Source organism: Protopterus annectens, chromosome 2.part0 (genome assembly GCF_019279795.1).
Source record: "Protopterus annectens isolate FY-2018-M chromosome 2.part0, PAN1.0, whole genome shotgun sequence".
Taxonomy (NCBI): domain Eukaryota; kingdom Metazoa; phylum Chordata; order Ceratodontiformes; family Protopteridae; genus Protopterus; species Protopterus annectens.
The window spans coordinates 1,519,810,375-1,519,819,325 of NC_056728.1; positions in this window are offsets into that span (position 1 = coordinate 1,519,810,375).

Consider the following 8,951-nt stretch of genomic DNA (forward strand, 5'->3'; position numbering starts at 1 on the left):
TATGTACGTTGGCCTGTGTACAGACTGTGGTAGATGTCATTGGTCTTGGTCCTGTTCTATCCAATGTTGCATGCTACTCCACTGTATGGTACCCTATCGGCGTACATGTTTGTAGGACCAAACCCACACATGTCCTATACCACAGTCAGGCATCAGAATGTGTATTGGCCCAGTATATGTAAGGTTAGTGAATGGCACATGTGAGGATGGTGTTGATTAGACACTCCATATACTGTAATATTAAGCACCCTTACCATATGTGGCTGTGGCTGTGTTCAGATTGGTTGTGGGTATGCACTTTCACACAGGTGTCTGTTACTACATGTTGTTACATGCCAGTAGAGCCTGCTATATTTGCAGGTACATGTGTATTCCCCTATAAGACATATAGGCCAGTGATGTGGAAGTCTGTCTGTAGTTTGCACAGTGCTTTGTGACATGCCTAGAAGCTCAGTGTACTTACCCAGTGTGATGTTATGTCAAGATATTTGCAAGATGTACTGCTATCGGCCCACCAAAACTGATGTGTAGTTCTGACAAAGCAGTGGGATGCTGTACAGATGTATGTCACTAACTAGTGGGTAGTATGTGGGCTTGTGACCTCTGCTCCTCTGGTTATTATGTGTCAGGACAGAAAGGAGTGTGTGAATGGATAAACTGCGTGAGCATATGTATTCCAGTATTTACATGATATACCCATTTACACAACCACTTTGTCAGGCTTGGTCCACACGTCTTGCACTAAAGGGTTCTATATATACCTCTGGACTGGCCAGAGTATGTCAGACTGTCCACATTTATTGGCCATATCTCTGCTGTATTCCACAGGACCATTAATGAGATATCTGTGGTACTGTACTATGATGATCTTAAGATGTCTGTCAGTAACTGATGGCATAGATGTCAATATCAGATGTGACTTCCCACACACAACATTTCTGTTAAGACAACCCTGTTACAGTAGCAACTGTCTAGATTTATACCTGCAATACTTACATGACATCCCCTTGCACTAAGAGGTTGCGACTATTGGTGCTGAGGTATGACTCCACTACATGTTCTGGACATATGTGAAACACACACACACATATATATATATATATATATATATATATATATATATATATATATATAGATATCCATATATCTATACACACATATACATATATGCATACATATATGTGTATATATATATATATATATATATATATATATATATATATATATATATATATATACACACACACACATATATGATATACATACATACACACACGCATACATACAGACACACACACACACACACACACACACACACACACACACACACACACACACACACACACACATATATATATATATATATATATATATATATATATATATATACAGATATATCTATATATGACCATATATATAATGCAATATGCAGATGTATATAAATGCATATGTATGAATATATATGTGTATGTATATGTACACATATATCTACATATGTATATATATGTGTGTGTATATATATATATATATATATATATATATCCATATCCTTATGTGTAAACATGACTGTTGTATATACCTTCCCAGATGTATTGCACTGTATTTATCTGTGTATATTTAGATATAACAACATATGTGATTCAACAGTAATATCATGAACAAGTACTACGCTATTGTACAAGTCATAGCAGTTGTTCAATTCTATTCAAAATGTGTACTGACAGATATATTAGAAAAACAACAACTGAGTTCACAGCTGTGATGGCTTAGTGGTTAACTGATATGACTATAGTGTACAGGGTTATGGGTTCAAGACCTGCAAGGGCTGTTTATTTTGTTGCTGGGCAGATCAAGGGCTGTTGGATACAGAGTGGTTAAGGCAATTTTGAGCAGCTTTAAGTAGGTTTGTGTGGGTTTGCGTGACAGTAAGTGCTGGTGATGTACGGTTAAATGTACAGGGGCTTATGCCGTGTAGGCTTCGCTTACCAGTGCGCTAATCTGCTTAGCATTTATATTGCAGCAATGCTGAAACCTGCTAAGCATGGCTCAGCTCTGGTAACCAGTGCTCACATTCCGGTCTGATAAAATAGCAGGGTAATGACATCTTTAATAAGTGTATTTAATGCCATGTACATAACATGGGTCTATGTGCTGTCATTACAGTAGCAAGAGGTGTGAGTTTACTGTCTGGGACACCTGAGTATATATGTCTTGTACAACACTCTTTTCCATTTGAATGTGTTACATACATGGGAGGTATCCCACGTTATATGCAGTCACACTGGCATGTGGTGTATAATTACGGTACTGCTATTGACAGTGCTTTCCTATGTAAGAGTAGATTGCAGAATGTAGTACTGGAACCAAACACCCCTGCATGCAAAGATGGACTCTAAGTCCTCACTGTCATGTTCCTGGTGTGTGAGCTGTGTCTCATTAAATATTACTTACTGGATATTGATATGACATGTGGAAAACAACTATAGACTACTGTGTGTATAGCACATGTCAGTAAAGGCTGTTGTCATGTAGTAATAGCATACCTATCGGTGTCAGATGTCAATCTGTCAACACATTCATCCTAATGCATAGCTAGTTGGCTAGCTGATATCTGTCTGTCCTCTTTACAGATGTGCAGATGGCAGGTATCCATCTTGGCTACTTACAGACAATCTATACTTGAGTGACACTGACATGTCTGCCCAGCTGTGTTATGAATGCCACAGCTAGGAATCCACACCATGTACACACCACGCACCATGGATACCTCAACTACACTGCCATAGTCAACAGAACATGCTTGGGTACAGGTCTCCAAGACAGATACTGACCATGTTATGTAATACATGTTGCATACATGTCATCTGGAACACTTCACTGGCCCTCTGCAAGAGTCAATCAGGTGATTGGCTGTTACAAGTAACTCTCACCCTGAGGATCACCTCTGTGATATCTGCTGATAGATGGCCTGCTGGCACATGGCAGGCGGCATGATACCACTGTACACACATACCCTACACTTCCCATCTTTCCATGGACAATAGCCTGCTACACACCTATGAACACCTGCACCAATGGACCCCAGTACTGACAAATGTGTATGTGTGCATTACTGAGAATATCAGTGTCTGTGTGTTTGTAGACCTGCAGGTGAGAATACCCTGAGGCCCTTCACACCCACTGCATTCCCCATTGCCATAGTTAGATGTGGCTGCTGCTGCACCAGACAGTGCATGTACCTTGTTACACTCTTCACCCTAAGGGCTACCTGAAGCTTGCAGTACCAGTACAACACTGCTGTACAAATGTGTTGATAGGCATGGGGTACCCACTGAGTTCTGGCAAATGTGTGTATGTGTGCATGTGTGTATATTTGTAGGGTACAGCATTCTGAGGCCACATTCACCTAATACAATACACCTTGCCACACAGTATTAGGGATAGTGATGTTGTTGACCATAGGAGAGCCATGCCAATGCATCGCCCTACTATCGCTGTGGCATGTGCATTAGATGCATATCCCTGTAGTAGCACTCTTGAGATAGACAAGGGGTTTACTGCAGTCTTGATCAATGTGTGATGGTGGGTATGTCAGAGTGTTATCATGGGTGTCAGTGCATACAATATCCACTGTGGGGTGTGGGTGCTGGGTATACTTTCTTTACACCATGGTACCCCTGGTACATGTCCCATGTTCCACTGTATGGTGACCACTGTCACCATCAACCATACAGGTAACTGATAACACTATCCAGCCCAGTTATGCATGTGTTGTTTTCAACTTATCTGTAACAAAATGGAGACACTGACAAGGTAGTTAGCACTGATAAGCCCAGGTCTCTCAGATGTGTGTCTGACTGTGATTTGTTTGTCAATGTGTATATGACAGTATGTCACACTATGCACTGTCTATAAACAACCAGTACATCCCCCATTACCATACTGTACAGGCCTGGGGATGTTCTTCACATAACATGTAACCCGGAACACACCTCATCCTAAAAGCTGTGTGGTGTGTGTGAGTAAGGCCTCACACATCAGTAGCACTACATATCTAGGTAGGGGCTCTAGTCCCAGTGTTGGCAAGTAAGAGTGTGTGTGTATGTGATGGAATCTACTTCTGTTTGCAGATTATACATGTCCCATGTGGTCATCTGTCCAAGAACTGCCTGGCATATGCTAACATTTCAAAGGTATCATCCTGTGGAAATACATTCCATTACAACTAGTGATAGATGTGTAAATGCCATCTTCCCCACTGTATAGACGTACAGTGATACTGGGGTTGGTATATATATAGCTGGGTGCGGCTCTTGTGGACACAGCCATCATCATTGCAGTTACTGTTGAGTGCATCCCCCCGCTTAACTGGCAGTAATACTGTACAGTTCATGTTAACAGGTTAAGTAGTTGTCTATCACACTATCTGCGGTTCTACAGCACCTCTCACCGTCCAAAGAGTAGGGGTGTGCCACCCACATCAGCACACCCATGTTTACCGAGTTGAGGATTGCACTACATTGGGGATGGGGACAGATACCCTGCCAGTACATCGTCAATGACATTAAACTAGCAAACTGCTTATTTGCCAATGTGTTGTTGTGCCTCTTCTGTCTTGGTGGAATTACATAGGCTACAATGGGCTCCTTGCAAAGGTACATACATCCATGTGTACAATATTCTCTGTGTATTCCATGAACACCAAAGCCTCTGTGTGTGTTATACACAAACATATGATGTGTACCACCCAGTGCACTTACCATTGTCCACTGTAGAAGGGCTGCTGACATCAGCCAACATGCACTCACCTGGATACACCATCCCAGACCTATCAGTCATGTGGCACATGCAATAACTGTTATACAGACCTGTGACATGTGTTCACCTGTACCCAGGATATGGCACAACCAAGGTGTCAGCACAGTGCCATACCCCTTGTAGGATACAACAACAGACCATCCTCCTGCTGACACATGGACACTTACTACACAAACGGACTACATTATGGAGACCACAATCACTCAGTGCTAATAACAGCTATAATGCATCATGGCTAGAAAGCTACACTTCCTAACATGTAAGCATTAAACTTTACTGCTGACAACGTGTTACACAGCATTACGTTGGTACACCATAGTGCAGTCACCCTGTGCATCAGAACCATATTAGCCTGTCCCTGCATCGATATTATGGATGATAGGGATGTGACACAGGTATCATCATATGCGCAAGGGGTGTTGTTGGTTTGCCAGAAACCTAGGCTGAGCCATACATTTGACACCATGTGTGTGAGTGAGGGGGTTTAATTATTAATTTGGCTGTGGTGATGTGATGTGTGTAGGTATGGAGTTGCCCTAGCTGTATTTGTATTGTGTGTGAGTATGCATGCACACAGTACTGCCATGTGGCTGCCCTATACAGGTGTTTGTTGGACAGCTGCAGACTGCACCTGGCAGGGTGTGCAGTGCACCATCTCTGGCCATGGGTACGAGAACTGTGCCTGCCAGGGTTTCTACGGGCACCACCAAGTACAAGCCGCATCTCCCCTGATGATGACATATGTCCGTTGGATCCGGGTCCCTCCTGGGACTGGCCAGGGCCATGTGCACTAGGCCTGCTGTGGTGTGGTGTGGACAGCACCCCCCTGCAGTGCCGGGGCTAGTACTGCTACTACAGGAGTGGCTCTGTATTCTGGCACATTCACATCGACTTCCGGCTGCTGGAGTTGCTGGCCTATGCCCACGTGGCCATCGCACCACTCCCACCATATGCTCGAGCACGGACATTCCATGGTCAAGGATTCCCACATCCCACCCAACCATCTATCCATGACTTCTGAAAAATAATGGATGCCACCTGCAAGATCACAGATGTTTTTCAATAACAGCTGAATGCGTAGCCCTCTGCAGCCTCAGACTCTGTCTTGTGTACCGTTCCATATGTGCCTGTTCCTCCATGACGGCCTGAAACATGCATCTGGTGGTACCAGATGTGGCACTTCTGCCAGAGTCATGATGACCAGCAGCCCTCCAAGGAGCACCCTGTATATCTGCCTATGTTCTACCCCACTGGACATCCAGCTATGGCTGCTGTGTCCAGACACATGTGCCATAGATACCATATTGTCCTGTCCCATGCCACCAACCACCAACTGTCCTTCAGCTATGGCCACTGGTGATGGCGCATGTATAGGCATTGTGACTGTGTGTGGGGATGGGGTGGATAGCAGTGGGATGTCAAACGATGGCACAGCTTTAGCCCCTGACAACCCTGCCTGTGCCTCAACACATCTATCATAATTTTCAGTGTCTGTATGGACACCAACATCAGATTGCCTGCAGGAGGAAACCTGACCCACCTCGCCACCTGTGAGGAGAAAACAAGAAACGCACTTTAAGAACTGTACATCATTGCTTAGCAGTACACACACACACACACACACACACACACACACACACACACACACACACACACACACACACACACACACACACACACACACACTCTGACATTCTACCATACTATTTACCTGTCCCTGAGTTTACAGAATGTCCCTAGAGTTTTCTCTTAAGTTCCCACTCCTGCATAAGTCTTGAATAATTACAGTCAATAATACTAATCATTAGCATATCATTCTTCTAATTGCTTAGACAAGTGATCACAAAACATGACCTGTTACTCCATTACATCTTTAACTTGATTGGAGTTGTCTGTTCAAAGACTCCCTGATGTCATCCAGTGTTCACCCTGGTTTTGTCCAGACGTCTTGAGCATGGCCCCCATATGTTATGGGCTACTACAGTCACTCAATAATGTCACCCACTGGAGTGTAATACTTAACTATTGTTCAGTAGATGCAATATCTGTTGCTCTATTAACTTTTTGTGTGGACTACAGTAATATTTGGAAACACTCTCTGGTGTTGTCTAGTAATTCCCTAATGCATCTTTAGTGCTCCATACATGGGTATTCCTTCACCTTTCTGCTGATTGCAATTAAAACAGCATTCCTGGTGTCCAGATTTCCCTCCCAATGCATGTTTCATGCTGCAGACTTTATTATACTATCAGCTGTCCTGAGATTACATGTCAGAAATGTATTCCTGTGAACTAGCAAACGTAGACACAAAGCAAAATCCAAGAAAATGTAGTTCAAATCAGCCACGGCAATCAAGATGTGAAAGTTCTGAATGTAAGTTTATTTAACAAACACAAACGTTTTCGATACTGTTACGAACAGTAATCTTCATCAGAGAAACCAACAGAATAAAGAATCGCGCCAAATTTAAACAGTAGTTGGCGTAATCGCGTTACCAGAACGCCTCATGAATATTAAGACATTGAAAAAATGTTAGTACTATCAGTAAGATACGCTGGGAACACCAAGACTAAAACTGATTAACGTTATTAAAAACAACAGGTCATTACTAATACTAGTTTGTACAAGTAAACTATCCTACTATGTACATAACTACAAAAAATCTAATGACACTAAAACCCTTTAGCAGTTATAAAAGTTAACAGCATGGTACTAAACTTAAATTGTTGATTATATTACTAAAGAAACAATTCTAACTCATATAAGTGGTACCAGTAGTACGAATTCAGATACTATATCTAAATGCAAAAATTAGTTGTTGATGTATAAAAATATACGCTAGTTTCAATAAAAACAACTATAAGAATAAAACATTGCAGCAAGTGTTCAGTGTGTAAAAGCAAGTAACTTATCACATCACAACTAGCATACATCTTCTAAAAATACCAAATTCTTATAAAAACATTCAAACAATCAAAAAACATTGTATTGTGCAACCAAAAAATTTAAATATGGACAAAAACAAAAACTTGTTACACTACTCTAAAATATATTACCTCAAGAAACTATTTAGTTTTAAGAGACAAGTTATATTACAATTTTCATTGAGCCCAGGAAAAGTGAAAGCATCTAAAAGAAGTTGCCACTCCAATTCCCAAACCTCCAACAACAATGAGGAAGGTCAGGGGAATTTGGTCGATGGCTTGAAAATGGAAACTATGACCTGGATTAGCATCTATGTGTTTCGCTAAAGCATTATCCTTCTTATTTTTCCTTATAGCATAGATGTGTTCATATAGTCTCTCGCGTAACTTCCGGTCAGTTTTGCCCACATAGAAAGCTGTACAGCAATCACATGTAGCTAAGTAAACTATAAACCTAGATTCACAATTAAGTTTGTGGTTAATAAAAACATGTTTGTTTTTCATAATGAAAGAGTTTGCAGGTTTTATATATCTGCACCAGTTGCATGTGCCACAAGTAAATGTGCCCTTAATTCTAGTTGAAGCAGAATAATTTTTCTTTTCCAAAATCATTTTAAGATTAGTCCCTTTCTTATAAACAATTGTAGGAAAAAGACCTAGTTTGTCTACCAACTGTTGATTACCTTTAATAAAATGCCAATTTTTGAACAGAATAGATCTAATCTGTTCAAAATCTTTACTAAAGGCTGATTTGAACTACATTTTCTTAGAAATGTATTCCTGGTGTATCATGTGTCTGTCCATATCCATGTACTGCACAATTTGAAATTGAAGTTGCGAGGTATGAACAACCCCACACTCACACATGTGCATACATGAACACACACACAAACACACACACACGCACACACGCACACACGCACACACGCACACACACACACACACACACACACACACAGATTTACAGATGAGGTTGCACAAAGATATTACGCACAGACCTCTCATTACCCATCTGTCAACATGCATGACATATGGCACTCAACAGCATGCAGTGCAGCTATAGTCAATCACTGCTTGCAACATTATACATCTCTGTGATGCATGTGTTGTGTTAGTAGGTGATGCCCCTTCCCCTGGAACACACTACACCCATGTACACAGTATTGCTGTGCACCTGTTCAGCACCCTGGCATGTACTGTGCACCATAC